Source organism: Pseudopipra pipra, chromosome 4 (genome assembly GCF_036250125.1).
Source record: "Pseudopipra pipra isolate bDixPip1 chromosome 4, bDixPip1.hap1, whole genome shotgun sequence".
In the NCBI taxonomy this organism is placed as follows: Eukaryota; Metazoa; Chordata; class Aves; order Passeriformes; family Pipridae; genus Pseudopipra; species Pseudopipra pipra.
Genome location: NC_087552.1, coordinates 18,109,190 through 18,131,116, shown reverse-complemented (window position 1 = coordinate 18,131,116; position 21,927 = coordinate 18,109,190). Strand labels below are relative to the sequence as shown.

The window sequence follows — 21,927 nt, the reverse complement described above, 5'->3', positions numbered from 1 at the left end:
TAAAAGGAAAGGGGCAGTGCTTGGGGTGTGAGGGCTTCTGTTTCTCAGGAAAGACTCAGCTGAATGTTTTGGTGAAAATGTCCTGATTTCAGTACTTTGAGAATTGAAAGAGCAGCAGATTGTGCACACGTCCAAAGAAAAATATTTTCTTTGAGAATATAGCTGTGTAAACTGCTGTGTTCAACATTTAGCCTGCAAAATACGTCTTTACCTGTGAGGTAAAGACATAAAGCAACCGCTGGGGAGCGCATCACCACCATGATCACTACCCTCACCATCATCATCACCATCATCATTTACCTTTCCCACTCTAAAACCGACTTGTCTGCAGAACAAGGAGCCAGCAGCAGCTCCTAGACCCTGGCTGCTGACGTGGTCTGGCAGCAAGTGTCCCCATCAGTGACAGGGAGATACAGTGGACATCGCCAGCCAGTGCTGACGGCATGTACCTGTCCAGATTTTGGGAGAAAGCGTCCTGCTCAGCACACAAGTTGTTTCTCTAACTGCCTGCAGGCCTAAGCAAGACCTACACTTCCCAAGCTCTGGTTTCAGTGCTTGCAAACATCTCCATCTGCCAGCTGGCCATGGCACTTCACAGCTCAGGGGCTGTCGCTGCTGAAACATCCTACCCTGCATGTGAGTCTTCCACAAGGGCTCATCCTGCATTTCCCCTTGAAAAATTCAATTTCATCAGTGGAGTTTTCAGATCCTGGGGATGGAAACCTCAGGGAAAAAGAAACTGTCACGGACTTCAGGTGCCATTACCTACCCAACCACCACTGGATGTGGCACACTAAGGGTTGACTTAAGGGCATCTGCAATCAGAATGCCAAATTCCTTGCTGCTTGGAGAGGAAATCAAAAATAAAGACAGTTGCATTGTTACACTGACATTTCGGGTCTATTTGGATTAAAAGATAAAAGTTTGCTGCAAGTTGTCATATCTGAAAAGCACTGCTTCCTTCTGTAAAGGAACTTTTTCATAGGTATTTTAGGATAGGAATTCTTTAGTGTCCTCTATTGCATTTTATGGATTTGATAGGTTGCATATTTGGAAAGATGTACTTTTACTTCTTCCAGCAAATCTCACACAAGTTCAATTCAAACCTCTGCTTTGATTGTTGTTTGCTTGTTTTACACCTGCTCCATCAGCAGCCAACGGGCCTTTGCCAAACCTGTTAAACCAAACGTCAAGCTGATATGAGCAGGAGTCACCTACACAGGTGGGGGCTGGCAACCAAGACAGAACATGTGTCCAGGCTGAGAAATTGCATATATTACCTTCTCAGTAACCATCCTGTTTTCACAAGATAGCAAAAAAATTTTCCTTTTCAAGCGAAAGTCCAGCCAACAGTCTAGAAAAAAAAACCCAAACAGAAAGCAAACAAACAAACAACAACCCTCCCCAAACCAAACCAAACAAACCAAAAATAAACCCCAAAACCACACCCATGAGACAGCTGTGGTGTGAAATACAGGTTAAGAGCCACTCCACAGAGCATTTCCCCAGGTGAAATGACATAAGGAAAAAGCCCCCCAAAGCCCCACCAAGAATCAGTGGGTTGGAGTCAAGACCCCAAACTGCCTTAAGAAAGGAGAGCAAAAGCTGAGAGTATTATGGTTTAGGTTGGCATGTTATTGTCAATACAAATAGTTGTAACCTAGCTCATTTCACATGTGTTATGAGGTAGCTGTGATAAAATGGATGGATGCAACATTTTTGTCAAACCCAGTTGTTTTGGGGAAGATTATCTGCATGGTAGTAGATTTATAAATGTGGTGTGGGACCTATATTCTCCCCTCAGCACCTTTTTGTCTCCAGGCTCATTTTAGCAGGGAAAGCAGTTCCAGATTTCCAGCTAAACCAGCCCAGGATTATCTCATGCCCCAGTAGCCTTTTTATGCACATGAAGTGACTGGGGCTAATTTTCTTAGTTCTGTGTCGGATGTTTTGTGTAGTTTCATAGTATTGCTTAACACAACAGACATAAGAAAATTCACATGATTGAGAGCCCAGACCTGGCATGCTGTAGGCTCACCTGTCAGAGGCTTGGGGTCATCATTTTTAGATGCTGACAGGGACCTGTTTTTCCCATGCAAGTGCACAGAGATTGTCAGAGACCACTTCTATTAGCTGCCTCCAAAGAGAGGGAGGATTTGCTCCAGAAGTTTTCAGTATTTCTCTGGCACTTGGTTACGAAGTGCTGGAAATTGCAGGTCAGCTTAGCTAAACACAGACCAGTTTTGATTAACATGAGAGATGAATGCAAATGGCATGGTAGCAGTTGATGGGGCAGTGATGCTCAGAGGGGGCGAGAGGCAGTTTTGGAGGGTGATGCAACAAGTTTGTCTGCCAAATATTTCTGGTAAGGCAGCTGCTGGCAAATAGTTTCTGATAAGCCACAAACACCATGCAGTGGTGAACAATCAGAAAATAAAAATTAAAGGGGAGAAGTTAACATTATCCCAATATTAGCCTCTAAAAAGATGACCAGCAGTTACAACTTCCCTTGGTTTCCTGTGCGCCCCAAGGACGCAGCAACCCCGCTGACTTTTGCAGTGTCAGGATTTCTCCTCCTTATACTTTGGGTTTAAGACCTGTGTAGAGATAGAAAGCTGAGCATGTGGGCAAAGCATCACACCTGACCCAGTCCTGCTCTGTCAAAACAGACTGTTGTCAGCAAAGCCACAAGGAGAAAGGCAGGGCTGTGTTTTCCAGGTGCTGTAACCTGCTGCCCTGGAGCCGTAGGTTAGAGGGCTTCGACCCCTTGCACAAACAGTGCAAATCAATGTCGGTGGGGTTTTGGAAAATGGTTATTAATGTTCATGCTGTTTCCCCTCTTAGAGGACACAGAAGTGTTTTTAGAAAATTAAGGACTTTCACCTGCCAGCACGCTCTGTCTAAGCGGAAATACAGCAGCTCAAAATTTGTCTTACAAGTTTATCAGTGACGACCTCAGCAAAGAGAGTCACCTGATCATTGATAAGCTCAATTGAGGAAGGTCTGCTGGTTTTAGTGTTGAAGAGTGCTGAGAGCAGCTTGAGCAAACTATCAGACCCCACCACAAGGACATGCAAGACAGAGGCTCCCTGACTGAGGCTGGGAGCAGCAAGGATGTGCAGGCCCTGATACAAAACTGAGAGTCAGGAGTGTGAAGCAGAAGAAACTAGAGAGTTGCTAACACCTTTGTCAGCAACAAAACATATTTTGCTGAGTAAGGTGACAACACATAATCTAAAAAAATTACATATGACTGACAGTCAATCACTCTATACTATAAAAGCCCAGACTTTTTAACAGTAGGGTCTCCTAACAAACCCCTTCTCTGAATGTGTGTGGAGATTTCTCCCTGGAGTGGGAACACCCCTCAAGGTTAGTCCTCGAGACTGAGCAAAAGAGATTTGCCCCTGGTCATTGCTATGAGTGAGTAACACCAACCTCTACTTAGTAATTGTTTTGCTAGCTTTAATATAATTACTTCAATTGTTTTATTACAATTACTTCAATATTCCTTGAAAAAAAGTTCGCTATACTAATAGTTAAAGCTATCCATCCATGTTGTGTGGTAAGTAATTCTGACAAAACTCCTTTTTTTCTATCATTATCATTACTGTAACCCATTTCAATAAATCATTCCTTTTATTTGTATAAATATATTTGGTTTGCCATCCTTAATCCTGCAGGACAAAGCTGTATAAAGGTCAATATAAACCACTGAAAAGTCTAGGGCTAAGACTGGATCCAGGTGCATGTAGGCTCCTCTCTGAGAAGGAGTTTAGAAAGCAATGGGGTTCTTTCCCCACCTCGTAACTCAATGGGAGGGCTTCTCTAATAATATACTTTCTCTAATAAACTTTGTCTGAAGCTCCCACTCTGCCTGTGACAGAGGTGCTGAAAACCCACCGCTGTCTCAAGTATCTCAGGGCCCACAGCAGCTGTGGTCAAGCCCTGCACACCTGCGTTTCACCTCTTGGAAGATATGCTGGAGAAACCTGCTGACTGCAGGTCCTGCACACATGGCTTGCTTTACACCCTCCTCCTGTCAGAGACTTGATCCAGGGACAATTTCTGGGCATGAAAAGTACATGTTTAAGGAGGGATGGCAGTGGGACTTGGCTTGCTTTGTAAATAAACACCGGGGGTGTGTAATGCAATAGCACGTATACTTGGCTCCAGCTGGGCTGTTTCTCTATAGTGTGTTGTTTTGGGGTTCTGGACCAGAAATCTGTAGGTTTGTTTTTTGTACCAGTGACTCAACCATTAAACTGCTAAACCTTCTCCACAGTCAGCGTCTCAGAAAAGCCAAACACAAGCAACTCAGACTGCATGAAAACATGAGCTGCAGACTGGCCTGAAAGCCAAAAGAAAACTATAATTTACTGGAAGGGAAGGTCCTCTTTAAATTTACAGAAAAGAGCATATATAGAAATCTAACAAAAGCATGTCATGATTGTCTGGCAGGGACCAGGGAATGCTGCTGCAAGAAGTGCTGCAAGAAGGCTTCTTTTGGTTGAAAACTCTTTCCTCAGTTAGTATCTGGTCACATAGCTCCAAAAATAAAAGCCAGGGTAGTCCTCATTCAGGTGGATCCTTACATGCAGAACTACTAATGATGTACCATATACTCTCTTTTTATCCAATTCTCCTTCTAGGATATTAGAAGACTCTATGAAGTAAACTAAGTTGAACTTCCAGCTGTTGCTGATCTCAGCTCCAAAATATAATTAGCTAGGTCTGTGTGATCATGTGATGGGCAGGTGCTGAGCTAACTTGGGGATGTTTCTCACCATGTTTCTAAACATGCCACAGTGTTAAGAAGCACAGGATAACTGGTAACATGAGCCTCTTACAACAAGGTGTCTATTGTCTGCTTGACTAAGGACACAGCAAACATTAGCTGGGTATCAGAGATGAGGAGAAAGAGAACTGCTTTGAAACAGTTATAAATATTCTGCCTTCTGAAAGGGCTGTTTGGGATGTTTCCCTGTGTTTGAATGACACCTCATTGCCATTTTAAGGAAACACCAAATGGAAGAGGGTCTCAGAGCCTTACAGCACATCCCGGCTGATGCAGAGTCTGCCCAAAGCTATGGCTGTCCAAGCGAGGCACTGCCAGAATATATGTCACCCATCAACAGGGCCAATGCCCTGCTCCATAGCAGACACAGAATTTCATACCATGGGGAAATCAATCCCTTGATTTCCAATGCTAATCATGGCACTTCTCAAACTGGAGCTACAGCTGCTTTCTCCCCTCCTTTTTTCTTTTTTTTTTTAGGTTGACCAAACCATCTAAGAAAGGAGCAAGAAGGGACACAAATGAACAGAAGTAAGAATTTCTCAAAATCAAATCTTTTTTAATTAGACTATCGCTGGCTCTTCTATATCTTTACAAACAAGTTTCTGGATGTAGAATGCCTACTGAGACAACTAATTTTATTAACTTTTTTTTCCCTAGGTCAGACCAAAAAACACAAAAGGCCATATTCTGCCCCATATTTGCAATTCCCATTGCACCACGTATGCCCTGGAGAGCAAATCTACAACTTTGTGCAAGCATTAACACCTTTTTGGTTAATTTTATGTTCAGATTTCTTTCTTCCTGCTCACATTACAGATTCCTACTCCCTACAGAGCAGGGCACAAAAGGTTTCTGGGAAACTGGGCTCTGCCTTTTCACAAAAGGAGGACAGATGTGCCCCGAAGCCCTCCTACATGATACCAACTGCTGGGCATACAACAGACCTGCTGGTTAATGATCTCGCCCAGAAGTAATGTTTTAACCATAGAGTAGTTTTTGTTTGCTTCCAAAGCCACAAAGCCAAAGAGGAAGTGTAGGAGAACGTGGGCAGGACGGCGGCCAGGAGCCTCATGACCTCATCTTTTTCCGCCACATGGGGATTGGTGGCTGTGCTTGGGACAGGGTTTAAATTCCCGAAGGTCACAGATGTCAGGCAGTCAGGGGACAAGGGCAGAAAGACAGAGCTTCTGGGAGCCAACTGACTGGAGCTGCTGCTGGGATCACTAGGAGTGCTCTTGCTGCAGCTGACTCCTCCAGCACCAGAAAAGGTAATGTTTTTGCTTTTACTACCTGACATGTGCTAATCTGTCTGCAGCTTTAGTCAAGCAAACACTGAGCAGGAGATCTTTGAAAATTGCTTCACTGGGCAGGGACATTTGATGTTACTCTGTGGAAAAAGGTGTGTTTTTATAGGAGCAAGGTTGCTTTAGCAATGCAAGGTATTATACATAATGACAATTTTAAACCTGCGTGCTTATAGATGTCAGGAGGAGGTTGTTGAAAACTCTGCCACTGAATCATGTGCTGCAAACTCAAAGCTGGTGCTTGAACACAGAAAGCTTTCTCCCTCATGTTACCACTGCCTGGCAGTGTCCTTGTTTTTACTGGCAGGCTCACAGTTTGTGCTGCACAATCCTGAATGGATGGGACACTCGTCCTTCTCTGTGTAACTTGAAATTGCAATACCTCTAGTAGAGTGTCCTGTCTCAGGGCCAGCCTTACTAATGCATTTTAAATATGTCCTAAGTAGCCTTTTTTTTCCTGCTATGATTTACCAAAGTTTTAAATGCCTCTTGTTCATCAGTGAATTGGTTTAATTTCTCAGGGATGTTCCATATCCTGGGAACTGGTCTGTAAGCACCAAAATTTACTGTAGCTCAGCGCTCTCCTAGTTTCAGCAGGAATTAGTCATTTATTAAATTGCTAAAACTGCAATGTAAGCAGATATTTCACGTTATCTCTTGTTTGGAAACACAGGTTATTTTGTTCAAACTTCTGGAGGAGGAAATAAAGGTCTATCAATAAAAGCAGTTTATGTTCATATAAACTGACTTTATACAGAAACTGAAGTTAATAACCCTGAAAACTAGTTTTAAAATAACTGACAAGAGAATCCAAACTGAGTTGGCTTTATGCTGTCTCTTCTCAAAAAAAATACGTTAAATGAATGAAGATAAACCAAAGCTGATATTGATAACACTTGGGCTATCACAAAGCTTTTCCTTTGTCTGTGCAAGTCATTAGGTGACAGGATTCAGTTCAACCTTCTCAATGTGGCCACTCTCACCAACTGCTCAGCTCTTCTCAGAGCCTCTTAAAAATTATTGCAGCTTTTGAGTAGCTAAGTCATGACAAACCAGCTGGGTGTGCGGTGGTGATGGAGGACAAAAGACAAAATTAGTATGTGCAGGTTGGATCCATAGCAGGGAGCTGTTCTCAGCACAGTGAAATACACTGGGAAAAAGGAAAAACCTATGGCATTTTTGTGGTACTTTACTTTGTTGACTCACTGTTCCAAAATATTTTCTAGGTAAAACATCACAATGAAGGTGGCAGTTCTGTGTTTATGCCTTATCAGCATCACTACTGCATGGCCAGTGAGTAAATCACAAATGTGGATCACCAATCACTTGTATTATTTTCTTTGCATCTTAGTGAGAAATACTGATAAATGCTTTTTCCTTTTCTCCCTTCAAGGTCAGTAAATCCAAGCAGCAGGCCATTTCTGCCAGCTCCGAAGAAAAATATGTAAGCTCCTTTTGTCTTTCTATTCATTATCTTTAATAAATACTTTTTGATTTTTTTTTTTGTTTCCTCTAATACATCTTTTCTGGTACTTGTTTTATGATTGTAGATGCTTGCAGGGCATGTCCTCACCTGGCTGTTAGGAGCCAGTTTCATAGACTTTTTCCTGTGTCTGGTGTCCTGGTTGAGGACTTTCATTAGTTCTATCTCTGCACCAGCACTGCAAACCTTTTGTCTTAATGAAAAATGTGTTAGTTGCCAGTTAAAAAGAGAAAAGGACTATAGCATGGCACAACTACTACAGCCCACATTTGTTAGTGTGGATCAGATGACAATATTTGGTGTTGGAAGAGCACTTTAATCCAATTCCCATCATTTTTTTGAAGTGATGTAAGTGAACGGTATTAATTTTGTATATAGCTATTTGATTTATACTCCACTGCCAGCTGCTACCCATGTAAAATCAATTCTTTGCTCTGAGAATCAGCTACTGCACGTAGTTTAGAGTCTTCATGATGAGGGAGACAAATCAGTCCCAGTGGAACCGGTAAGTGTTTTGAACAACACTATGTCAGTCGAGTGCTGCAGGGCAGCCAGTGTGTAGCAACACTAATTTTCCTCATTCAAGTGCAGTTCTTGCAGTAGCATCTCTCCCTAAATAGCATCTCCTCCTTAGGCAGGGTGAGGTGAATTCAAAGAAATGCCTGCACATAGCTCCCCAAAACTGCATAAGCCCTGGGCTAGCAGGACAGATACTAGTCTGCACATCTCACATCTGTGTTCATTTGCCTGATGCATAATAAATGTTTTCCAGCACTTTCCTGATGTGTCAAGCAAAAGCCATGAAGATGTGAATGACAATGATGATGATGATAATGATTCCAATGACACGGATGAATCCAATGAGGTTGTCACGGGTTTTCCCACAGACATTCCAGTCACTGTACCATTCCCCCCATTCCCTTTCACCCGGGGAGACAACGCCGGCAGAGGCGACAGCGTGGCCTACAGGATGAGGGCAAAGGCCGCACTGGTGAAGTCCATCAAACTCCACAAAGATGCAAAAAAGGTAAACAGCACTGAGCAGTGGTCCCCATGGTTTTGGAAATGGGTAGTGAACTTGAAGATGGACATGTTGTTTTATGGGAGTCAGCTTTGAGAAGAATCCGTGAGGGGAAAGCAGGCATGAGCGAAGGAATCTATTTTCCCTTGTCTGGATACCCCAAATCAGGGGGTGTTGATGGTGCCAAGGCAAGAGTGTAGCCTGCTGCTGCAAGATATGCAACACTGCAATGATGTACTCACACACATGAAATCTGAGGACAGGATCAAATGTTAATTTCTCATAATGTGAAGGGTTCATTAACTCCATAAAAGTTAGTGTTTCCAGGCAGAGATGTACCATGCAAGCTTTGGGTGTCCCCTCAGCCTAAGCAGCTTTAGTGCAGTAGGGAAGCACTTGTTGATTGATAATTTCCCAGGAGTGACAGTGGCTCTTGTTTTGCTCTCTAACACAGGTCATGTATGATGCCACTGTGGAAGAGATGAGAGCGATCTGGATGCAGACAGCCAGCGAGCAGGGTTCTCCCAGGAGGATTCTGCTTCCCGCCGCTCCCTGGAGAAGCATGCCATCAGCGTGGAATGGTCTGACAAGAGCCACGGGCAGGACAGCAGCGAGCTGGACAGCAATCAGCCTGACCGGAGCATGGAAAACGACAGCAGGCAGAAATTCGACAGCCATGAGGCACACACAGCTGCACAGGTTTTCCAGTGATGTATCCTGAAGCAGCATCGTCATTGAGGAAACCTGCTGAACTCAGCCTTTGGGTATTAAACCCCTTGAGGAAGCCTTCTTACCTCTTCCAGAGCTGTGATCTCCTCCTGCCCAATTTCACTATCGTGCTACTGCTTCAGGCCAACGAAGTTGCAAAGAACTGCTACAATGCTTCTTAAAAGAAGTCTAAAAACCAATTATGAGCTTTGAGGAACCATTTGAAGGGGCAAGCATTAGTCCAAAAGGCATCTTTTACAGGTTTACAAGCTAGGTACCACAAACGGGGTGTTGGGCACCAACCTTTAGTACTGAGCTTAAAAAGGAGTTTTGAGCTGTATGTTTTTAGGTACAGAGCTTGACACCGACTGTGCAGAGCAGGCCAAGTGGTGCCCATCAGCAATAGCTCTGCTCAGCGCGCAGATACTTTCATGGCTGTGCAGGGACAGCGGGGGCAGCCCGGAGAGGCACAAGTCCCCCTTATAACACCATGTATTTTCAGAAGAGGGCAAAAGCAGACTGCCTGAGGGAGCAGCTGAAAGCAGTACCTCTCAAAAGAAGAGGAACACAGCTATAGAAGAAGAACGATTTTCCCCCTCACCTCCTGTAGTTTCTCAGTGCCATCATCCCGTGCCAAGGAGCAGGGACTGAGATGGACTGAAATACCACCCAGACCCCAGCAAACCCCTCCTCCCAGTACTCAGCCTTCCTGCTAAGCTGACAGCCAAACCTGGGCAACTGGTTTGAGCACATCCAGATTTTTGGAGGATGGAAGATGCTTCAAAGCCTCCATCCTTTGCCAAGAGAAGCACTTAGTGCCATTGAGAAGGGTGCAAATCAGTCCCAGCAATAAGAAACCTACCTGAGTTTTTCTTCTGCAGAACAAGCCACTCACTACTGCCTCCCACCAAGGGCTTCAAAAATGTTTTTACTTAATTCAAACTGTCTCAATATGTATTTCTCTAACAGACCATCCACCAGCACTTCCCCATTAAGAGACTGGGAAATGTGTTCCGAGGTCACAACCATTGCTACAGTCAAGCAAAGGCACAATTGGACACATGAATTGCAATGCAATTCTCAGTGGGACTAGTAAAAATTATTATAAGTGAATATTATCATCTTTTCGGGGCTTCTTTTGGTAATCCTTGCCTATTTCCCCGCATCCTTATGGTGGATTTAGAAGGACTGCTGTGCAGGGTTGCTTTGGGGAGTGCAATCCTATCCCTGTGCTGAGCTGTGTGGGGAGCCAGGTGTCACACTCCCTCCCATCAATAACCCACCATATGTCCCTGGCAGCCCGAGAGGACGATGCAGCCCTCTTTCACTTGGGTCGCCCTGGCAGCAAAACCAACTTGCCCATGGGCAGAGCCCTGTGGGCAAACACAGCCACGGTCGTGGGGCTGAAGGACCGAGCTAGTTGCTGGACCTCTGCTGCCTTGTGGAGTCCAGTTGTTTGTCTACCCACAGCTCAAAATCATTTTCGTTATTAGTGACTCAAAGAGTGAGAAGCAGTTGCCACCAACGCAGTTGAGGTGGCAAATGGGTTTTCTCACATCATAGTACATTTTCTTGTCATCAGTGATCACTCTGCAGCAGGCTATGTCCGTATATGACATCTTATACTACATTCACCTTTCTTCAATTATTTTATGACCCTTGCTTTGATCTCCAGGGTACCCCTGATTTGGGAGAGTACAGAGCTGAAAACCTCTGGCCAGTGAACCATGCATTTCTCACTTATGAGTTGCTTTCTCCTGACAAAAAACGGTGGCAAACCATAGCCATCAGTGAAAATCCCAATGCTGTTTTTCCGGGGTGATTAATATAGAAGCCAGCTCAATCTGGGCTTAGTTTACACTGTTGGCCATAATTAACCTTTTATTTTTGGAAGTTAATAGATGTAAACTTCTTCCTTCATGAAATGGAAAGGCAAGGGGTATTTCAGAGGTTCTATGCCTTGCTTTAAAGCTGGTCCACATGGAAGGAGATAGAACAGGTATGTGGCCTTTTCAGCTTTTGTAGGATGCACAGAGAAGGGGCAAGAGATTTCCCTCCCTTCCACCACTGAGTGATGAGTATTTTCAAGAGTGGCTTTAGTTAAAAAGTGTTGGGTCTTACAAAAAACATGTTTTCAGCCCCCTGCTGTGATCATTAGCAGCATTGAGGAAGATCAAGCCTGAGAGCCTTCAAATGTTCAACTTACTAAAAGCTACCCCTCCTTTTCCTCAGTGCTCTCTCCTCCCTTGCCCCTAATAACACATTCCTGCTAAATGCCATCCAGTCCCACCCTGAAATACAAGTGGTGCTGGTTCCACTCAGCCAACCTCTGCTGCACCTGGAGTGTGAGTGGACAGGGTCCCTGCCTTAATACATGGGATGTTTCATACTCCAGTAAATCCAGTTTAAACACTTGCTTTCCAAAAATCTTGGATCCAAAGGGCTTAGATAAAAAAAAAATCCTAAAGGAGATTTAATGCTTGATATACAAATGTCAAGATGCTAGAGCAATTCCAAATATATATTTAATATATGAATAATTAAATACCTCAAACCAGCAACAAATATGAGGAATGAAGGATGTGAATATGATGACTGAAATGAGTTTCCTTCAATTCCCAGGCTCAGGACTGAGAAAAATGGGGAAGTCATCCCCAACCATCCTTAAACTCTCAACATTTTGGCCTAAAAGCGACAGTTGTAATAACAGAGAAATTTTTGTAAGAAATGAACCTCCTCACATAGAGCACGATCTGAAAATATCCTTATGCTATCCGCAGTGTTGGACAAATTACCACCATCCTCCCCACACCCGAGAGTGCCCATGGGATCGGAAGCTGAGGAGCATCCCGCATCCAGCAGGGCTGAGACAGGGTTGCTGCCGCTCTCAAGAGCTCCAGCCAACCCCTTTGAATGCAGGGCCAGTGGCAGACTGGCTAGAAGGAAAATGGAATTTTAATTTCCCTTTTTTTCCTGTGTCATCTTTCACAGCAGAGCAGGGCCTTGGGGGGGAAGGTGCTGTCCCCAGAAACAGAGCAAACTTCCTCCTAACCCTGTTGGGAAATGCTCAGCAGAGGAACAGTTGAACACTTGAAAACTTCAAGACTTTAGAGACTTGAAATAAGCATCTAAATTGTTGGGGGGAAGAGGGAAGTTTGGTGTCCTTTTAATTGCTTTGAATTAGGGCTAAATTTAAAACGAGTCTTTTCAACAACAGAGTAATAAACACGGAGGAAGAAGGTTAAGAAAGGGTTTAATTTTCTCACGGGGGAGGGGAGGTTTTGGTGGGGTTTCTTTAGCCCCCGAAGGGCTGCAGCGTTACTCGGGCTGGAGGCGGAGGGAGGGGGACGTGTCCCTCTGCTCTGCCCTCGTGAGGCCTCGCCCGGAGGCTGCGCCCGGCTCTGACCCGGCACAAGCGGGATGTGCCCGCCGGGCCGGCACGAAGGGCAAGGAAGCAGCGGGCACAAAGATGCTCACAGGGCCAGAGCACCTCTCCTATGGAGCCAGGCTGGGACAGCCGGGGATGTCCAGCCTGGAGAGGAACGGGCTCCGGGGGAGGCCTCACTGCGGCCCTCCAGTGGCTGAAGGGGCCTGTAGGAAAGGCAGAGAGCGATTTCTTCACACGGGCAGTGAGTGAGAGGAAAAGGGGGAACGATTTTAAACCAGAAGAGGGAAGATTTAGATTAGATGTTAGGAAGAGCTGTGAGGGTGTCGAGACACTGGAGCAGGCTGCCCGGAGAAGCTGTGGATGCCCCGTCCCTGGAAGGCACTATCCCAGGCCAGGCTAGATGGGGCCCTGAGCAGCCTGGTCTAGTGGATGATGTCCCTATCCATGGCAGGGCAGTTAGAACCAGATGATCTTCAAGGTCCCTTCCAAGCCAAAGCACTCTGGGCCTCCACGAGGGTGCAAAGAGGTCACCGGCTACCGGACCATGGAATGTTACCAAACGGTTGCCATGCGGGCGTCCGCACGGAGGGGTCAGGAGCCCAACACTCCATCGACAGTTGGCAGTTGGCGGATACTCTGCTGGGAAGCAGGTGCAGAGCCTCTGTCTTCTCTGTCCCTGGTGGGAACAGAAGGCGATTTGCTGATAATTTTCACGACAAATTCTCAACTAACGGTACAGGTGAGTGTAGATGATCTTTGAAAATGTTTCTGATGCTGTGGGGCTGTTCTGGGCTTCAGGTCCAGCTGCAGGTGTCTGGGACTCAAGTACCAGACTCATAGATTTCCCCTCTAGCTTTGGGCAGAAACTGGTGACTCATGAAAGGGAATCTTAGGGTATGTGTGGCTATTTAAGAGAACAGGCATTCCAGATAGGTCATCTCCTCTCTTCTTTTCTGATAGGTTTGGAAGAACATCATTCTCTGATTCCTAGAAATCAGGACTTTGTAGCCTGTTCTACCTAAGGAATCTAAGGGATCGATTGCTGTAACTTCCCTGAAATTCCTTTTTTGGTGTTTGTCCCACTGACTTTTCCAGTGGTTTTAGATCACCAAACACCATGAGCACAGTAAGTACTTTACTACTCAATGCAAATCTGATTTCTGAAACATATTTTCTGGGGTACTTCTAGAAAGGATTTCAAGAGTTTTTAGCAAGGGCACGGGAGGAGAAGCCTGTTAAAACTTTATGTAACTTCATGTTCTGGGATACTGAAGGTTTTGAATCTCTTGGGGTGCTAGCAATAGCTCAGAAATGCTTACAGTGTGAGCAACACCCTGATAGAATTGTGAACTAGTCTTCTTCTTTGCAAGCCACTGGGATAGGCTTTTACCTGGTGAGGCACCTGGTAAGAGATCAGGGGTGATGTCTTTTCCTTGATGCAATGGGCTCAGGTAGGAATGACCCAGAGCACCATTCAATGTGTATTCCAGACGTTGTGGAGTTGTTTTCTGTATCCTCGTGTACTTTCACTGGTGTTGCAAAAATGAGGGCCCCGTTAATATTACTCCCACACCAAATGCTAAGGCTTTGTTCTCTCTTAGAATCGGCGAAAGCGCCGTGGAGGAGCCGTTAATTCCAGACAAGCTCCGAAACGAAGCAGGCTGCTGGCTTCTAGTGCAGGTGAGGCTTCAGCAGCAGAGCCAATAGACCTCGAAGAAAGTCGTGTGCTTTCTTTTGATCTTGGTAAGAACAGAAACTGCTTCTAGAGGTTTGACATACAGCTGAACATATGCTTTTGCCAGTTTCTAGGCCCTTTACTGGGGAGGAAGGGAAACATGGGATTTTAGGAAGTGCCTAGTACGGCATCCCTAAGCAACAAGCCTTCTCACAACCATTTGGGTTTGTTACTGAGCTGTGATCCATTTTCCACTAAAATGAGAGAGATTCCATGCTCTCATTTGAAAGAGAATGAGAGAGAATTTCCACTAAAATGAGGGAGATGAGCTGTGTATCAAAGGTCCTCAAGTGCTGCTCAGACATCTGAATGAACTCTGATGAGCTGGCAGGTGCCACAGCTGCCACTACAGAGGGTGGCAAACTAAGTATGAGATCTCTGAAGCTGGAAGAAGATAAGGAAAAGCTAGCTGTGCCCCATCCCTCAGGGGAACATGTACAGCATGGTACTGTAAAATTAGGATACCCTCTACGATTCTGGTTCTGCTTTGGGTTTTGTTTTGGGTTTTTTTTCTGTCTGATAAACATTACCCTATGTTAGATGAATCATCTGTTGGTGTGTACCTCCCACAAGATATTGTTATCCAACAGAATTGTGTGAGAAGTTCAGCTGCTGTTCCTCTTGCACTGCCACCTGTGAAAAAACAGGGCTGGTAATGGTCTCTGTGGACTGTTGAGGGCAAAGCTTGAGTGACATTTTGGCCACATTCCTGAAGAGAAGAGACCCAAGGCACAATCGAATCTACCTCAGCCTGTTCCACAGTGACAGCCCATTTCTCTTTTTCAGCTGTTGACGAAATCATAGATCTCACAGACGAATCTGCTGAGCCTGAAGTCATTGATCTAACTGGTGATGATTCTGCTGTGGTAAGTAATGAATGGCACACTTCTGTCCATCTTGCAGTCAAATTAGTTTTCTCCTGTGCTCCTGGGCCTATCTTCTGGCATCTAACTAGGTAGCCTGACCTCCAGGGTTGAAACACAGCTCTGATTGACCACTTTAGACAGAGTTACCAGTCAAATGCACCTCTGAACACATTAACACTTCCAAGTATCCCTTGTAGTGAAAAAGTAGTTTAAAAGAGCCTGTTGCTCCAGAACTTGGGCACAACATTTACCAGTCATTGGTAATGTAACAGAAGGAGATGCAATTTAAAAGGGAAGTTATTCCAGAGATCCTCATCATACAGGCCAGGGATTTAAAGAAAAAGAAAAGGAGAGGACAGGAAGACTTTGACTCCTCAAATATTAAGTGTTTACCTGCAACATCCATTTAAGGTACTCCTGGTCACTGAGGTGTTCATCTAATAGGAAGTGTTTATGGCTATCACTGCTGAATTTGCCTGTTTAGGGCAGAAAGAGGGAAAGAAACACCTCCAGCCTAAATCCAATTAGGGAACTGAAAGAGGGGAGCAGGGAGGAGGGGCTACATGTGGTTCCTAAGCTGCCTCCATTTCGACCCCGTTGCAGCAGTGCGAGCAGAACCAGCAGCACCCAACTGGAAACCCAGTTGTTTCCAGTGCAGCAGATAATTCAGTTGTGCTACTGACCAGTGATGATGAAGAGGAACCAAGAGATAATGATGGGTATGTGACAGATGAAGTGTCTTTCTACAGTCTAATTTCTGACACAGGGTAGAAATAGGTCTTTGCCAAGGCTTTGAGTTCTGCTTGATTCTGTGTGAAAAATTCAGACCTGGAATAAAGTGGCCTGTCTGTTTTTGAAATCCCATCCAAAAATCCAGTAAAATCCAGAAGAAAGCTTTTTTATCTCATTAAGGAATTAAGGAATGGATCTTACACTGTGGCTTGAGACACACTGAAATGCTTGAAGTACATAAAAGCCCTTCAAATGATTGTGTTGCTGGGCTGGGATGTTGCTAGGTCCGACTAAAGGATGTTTTAATTTCTGACACTTCATGTGTTGGTAACCCTCCATGCACAGTGAAATTAATGGCTGCATTTTCTTTCAAGTTCTATTCTCTCTAGCACACGGCCAGCAGCTACTGTTACCTCTCCAATTTGGATAGATGACTCCTCAGAGGTAAGGATCCACATGCTGTTATCCTTTCAGCTTTATGGGAGGGCAAAGAGGACAGAGGGGGATCTGCACAGCTCAGCTGGCTGATGTGGGATGCTACGGGCAGCTGGCTTGAGCACAGACCTTGCTTTGCAGCTCCAAGTAGCACGTCCCTCCAAGTCACTTCTCAGGGGTGTACACACAGGGAGGAACCCTTGCCAAGATGGCACATCTGTGGGTTCCTTATTATTCTGGCAGATACTGACTGATTGCAGATACTCCAAGTCCTATTAGCCTGGTGCCAGTGCAGCATCAAACTTGAATTCTTTACTCCAAACCCCTATTGTGGTTTCCTTTCTCTGATGCAATGGGCTCAGGCAGGAATGACCCAGAGCACCATTCAATGTGTATTCCAGACGTTGTGGAGTTGTTTTCTGTATCCTCATATACTTTCACTGGTGTTGCAAAAATGAGGGCCCCGTTAATATTACTCCCACACCAAATGCTAAGGCTTTGTTCTCTCTTAGAATCGGCGAAAGCGCCGTGGAGGAGCCGTTAATTCCAGACGAGCTCCGAAACGAAGCAGGCTGCTGGCTTCTAGTGCAGGTGAGGCTTCAGCAGCAGAGCCAATAGACCTCGAAGAAAGTCGTGTGCTTTCTTTTGATCTTGGTAAGAACAGAAACTGCTTCTAGAGGTTTGACATACAGCTGAACATATGCTTTTGCCAGTTTCTAGGCCCTTTACTGGGGAGGAAGGGAAACATGGGATTTTAGGAAGTGCCTAGTACGGCATCCCTAAACAACAAGCCTTCTCACAACCATTTGGGTTTGTTACTGAGCTGTGATCCATTTTCCACTAAAATGAGAGAGATTCCATGCTCTCATTTGAAAGAGAATGAGAGAGAATTTCCACTAAAATGAGGGAGATGAGCTGTGTATCAAAGGTCCTCAAGTGCTGCTCAGACATCTGAATGAACTCTGATGAGCTGGCAGGTGCCACAGCTGCCACTACAGAGGGTGGCAAACTAAGTATGAGATCTCTGAAGCTGGAAGAAGATAAGGAAAAGCTAGCTGTGCCCCATCCCTCAGGGGAACATGTACAGCATGGTACTGTAAAATTAGGATACCCTCTACGATTCTGGTTCTGCTTTGGGTTTTGTTTTGGGTTTTTTTTCTGTCTGATAAACATTACCCTATGTTAGATGAATCATCTGTTGGTGTGTACCTCCCACAAGATATTGTTATCCAACAGAATTGTGTGAGAAGTTCAGCTGCTGTTCCTCTTGCACTGCCACCTGTGAAAAAACAGGGCTGGTAATGGTCTCTGTGGACTGTTGAGGGCAAAGCTTGAGTGACATTTTGGCCACATTCCTGAAGAGAAGAGACCCAAGGCACAATTGAATCTACCTCAGCCTGTTCCACAGTGACAGCCCATTTCTCTTTTTCAGCTGTTGACGAAATCATAGATCTCACAGACGAATCTGCTGAGCCTGAAGTCATTGATCTAACTGGTGATGATTCTGCTGTGGTAAGTAATGAATGGCACACTTCTGTCCATCTTGCAGTCAAATTAGTTTTCTCCTGTGCTCCTGGGCCTATCTTCTGGCATCTAACTAGGTAGCCTGACCTCCAGGGTTGAAACACAGCTCTGATTGACCACTTTAGACAGAGTTACCAGTCAAATGCACCTCTGAACACATTAACACTTCCAAGTATCCCTTGTAGTGAAAAAGTAGTTTAAAAGAGCCTGTTGCTCCAGAACTTGGGCACAACATTTACCAGTCATTGGTAATGTAACAGAAGGAGATGCAATTTAAAAGGGAAGTTATTCCAGAGATCCTCATCATACAGGCCAGGGATTTAAAGAAAAAGAAAAGGAGAGGACAGGAAGACTTTGACTCCTCAAATATTAAGTGTTTACCTGCAACATCCATTTAAGGTACTCCTGGTCACTGAGGTGTTCATCTAATAGGAAGTGTTCATGGCTATCACTGCTGAATTTGCCTGTTTAGGGCAGAAAGAGGGAAAGAAACACCTCCAGCCTAAATCCAATTAGGGAACTGAAAGAGGGGAGCAGGGAGGAGGGGCTACATGTGGTTCCTAAGCTGCCTCCATTTCGACCCCGTTGCAGCAGTGCGAGCAGAACCAGCAGCACCCAACTGGAAACCCAGTTGTTTCCAGTGCAGCAGATAATTCAGTTGTGCTACTGACCAGTGATGATGAAGAGGAACCAAGAGATAATGATGGGTATGTGACAGATGAAGTGTCTTTCTACAGTCTAATTTCTGACACAGGGTAGAAATAGGTCTTTGCCAAGGCTTTGAGTTCTGCTTGATTCTGTGTGAAAAATTCAGACCTGGAATAAAGTGGCCTGTCTGTTTTTGAAATCCCATCCAAAAATCCAGTAAAATCCAGAAGAAAGCTTTTTTATCTCATTAAGGAATTAAGGAATGGATCTTACACTGTGGCTTGAGACACACTGAAATGCTTGAAGTACATAAAAGCCCTTCAAATGATTGTGTTGCTGGGCTGGGATGTTGCTAGGTCCGACTAAAGGATGTTTTAATTTCTGACACTTCATGTGTTGGTAACCCTCCATGCACAGTGAAATTAATGGCTGCATTTTCTTTCAAGTTCTATTCTCTCTAGCACACGGCCAGCAGCTACTGTTACCTCTCCAATTTGGATAGATGACTCCTCAGAGGTAAGGATCCACATGTTGTTATCCTTTCAGCTTTATGGGAGGGCAAAGAGGACAGAGGGGGATCTGCACAGCTCAGCTGGCTGATGTGGGATGCTACGGGCAGCTGGCTTGAGCACTGACCTTGCTTTGCAGCTCCAACTAGCACGTCCCTCCAAGTCACTTCTCAGGGGTGTACACACAGGGAGGAACCCTTGCCAAGATGGCACATCTGTGGGTTCCTTATTATTCTGGCAGATACTGACTGATTGCAGATACTCCAAGTCCTATTAGCCTGGTGCCAGTGCAGCATCAAACTTGAATTCTTTACTCCAAACCCCTCTTGTGGTTTCCTTTCTTCAGCAGCCGTTCATCTCACATGGATTGTTTATGGCTATCACTGCTGAATTTGCCTCTTTGGGGCAGAAAAAGGAAAAGATTTGGCTGCAGCCTACATCCAATTAGGGATCTGAAAGAGGGGAGCAGGGAGGAGGGGCTTCAGATGGTTCCTAAACTGCCTTTGTTTGTACCTCGTTCCATCAGTGGGAGCAGAACCAGGAGCACCCACTTGTTTCCAGTGCAGCAGACAATTCAGTTGTGCCACTGGTGAATGAGGATGAAGAGGAACCAAGAGATAATGATGGGTATGTGACAAGAGGAACCAAGAGATAATGATGGGTATGTGACAGATCAAGTAACTTTCTAAAAGTCCAATGTCTGACATAGGGTGGAAAGAGGTTTTTGCCAAGGCTTTGAGTTCTGCTTGATTCTGTGCAAAACTCCAGACCTGGGATGTAGTGGCCTGTCTGGAAGAGAACTAACTAAAAAACCCCCAAAAATCCAGTAAACCCCAGAAGAAATCTTTCTTCTCTCTTCATGAAGTCATAAATGAATGGATCTTACACTGTGGCTTGAGATACACTGAAATGCTTGCAGTACATAAAAGTTCTTGGAATGATTGTGTTGCTGGGCTGGGTTGTAGCTAGATCAGAAGAAGGGATGTTTTGATTTCTGACAATTTATGTATCACTCACCCCTGATGAATGGTGCAATTAACAGCTGAATTTTTTTCTTGCTCTCTTCTCTCTACCACAAGACCCAGTGCTACCCTTACAAATGTGCTGGAGCAGTATTGCTTCCTAGGGGTAAGAATCCACATGTTGCCACCTTTTCATTTTCTGTGGGAGGGGGAATGGAGCAGGGCAGGAGCTGCATAACTCATTTGGCTAACATGGCATGCTAGAGGCAGCTGGCTTGAAGCACAGCCCTTGCTTTGAAGCTCCAAGTAGCACATCCCTCCAAGTCACTTCTCAGGGGTGCCTGTGGAGGGGGATCCCTCGCCAAGATGGCACTGGGAGATCTGTGGGTTCCCGATATTATAGCAGTAATGGACTGAATGCAGACATCTAAGATCTATTTGCCTGGCACCAACACAGCAGCCAGGCTTGAATTCTTTACTGCAACCCCTCCTGTGGCTTCCTTTCTTCAGCAGCTGTTCATGTCATACGAGTAGTTACGGATATCACCCTTGAATTTGACTGGTTAGGGCAGAAAGAGGGATAGAAACACCTCCAGCCTCAATCCAATTGGGGAACTGAAAGAGGGGAGCAGGGAGGAGGGGCTACAGGTAGTTCTAAGCTGCCTCCATTTCGACCCCGTTGCAGCAGTGGGAGCAGAACCAGCAGCACCCAGCTGGAAACCCACTTGTTTCCAGTGCAGCAGATAATTCAGTTGTGCTACTGACAAGTGATGATGAAGAGGAACCAAGAGATAATGATGGGTATGTGACAGATGAAGTGTCTTTCTACAGTCTGATTTCTGACATAGGGTTGAAAGAGGTTGTTGCCCACAAAATCTGCTGCAAAATCCAGCAGAAACCTTTCTTCTCTGTTCGTGGAGTCATTAACAAAAGGATCTTACACTGTGGCTTGAGACACACTGAAATGCTTGAAGTACATAAAAACCCTTCAAATGATTGTGTTGCTGGGCTGGGATGTTGCTAGATCAGAGAAGGGGATGTTTTAATTTCTGACACTTTATGTGTTGGTAACCCTCCATGCACAGTGAAATTAATGGCTGTGTGTTCTTTCTGGTTCTTCTAGCACACGGCCAGCAGCTACTGTTACCTCTCCAATTTGGATAGATGACTCCTCAGAGGTAAGGATCCACATGCTGTTATCCTTTCAGCTTTATGGGAGGGCAAAGAGGACAGAGGGGGATCTGCACAGCTCAGCTGGCTGATGTGGGATGCTACGGGCAGCTGGCTTGAGCACAGACCTTGCTTTGCAGCTCCAACTAGCACGTCCCTCCAAGTCACTTCTCAGGGGTGTACACACAGGGAGGAACCCTTGCCAAGATGGCACATCTGTGGGTTCCTTATTATTCTGGCAGATACTGACTGATTGCAGATACTCCAAGTCCTATTAGCCTGGTGCCAGTGCAGCATCAAAGTTGAATTCTTTACTCCAAACCCCTCTTGTGGTTTCCTTTCTTCAGCAGCCGTTCATCTCACATGGATTGTTTATGGCTATCACTGCTGAATTTGCCTCTTTGGGGCAGAAAAAGGAAAAGATTTGGCTGCAGCCTACATCCAATTAGGGATCTGAAAGAGGGGAGCAGGGAGGAGGGGCTTCAGATGGTTCCTAAACTGCCTTTGTTTGTACCTCGTTCCATCAGTGGGAGCAGAACCAGGAGCACCCACTTGTTCCCAGTGCAGCAGACAATTCAGTTGTGCCACTGGTGAATGAGGATGAAGAGGAACCAAGAGATAATGATGGGTATGTGACAGAT

At 45.2% G+C, this 21,927-nt stretch overlaps 1 long non-coding RNA gene across 1 annotated transcript in view; it reads right to left on the bottom strand.

Annotated features, from left to right (window-relative positions):
- Positions 1-21,927, bottom strand: part of LOC135412873 (uncharacterized) — a 636,102-nt gene that overhangs the window by 115,981 nt on the left and 498,194 nt on the right. The gene's annotated exons all lie outside the window — the stretch shown is intronic.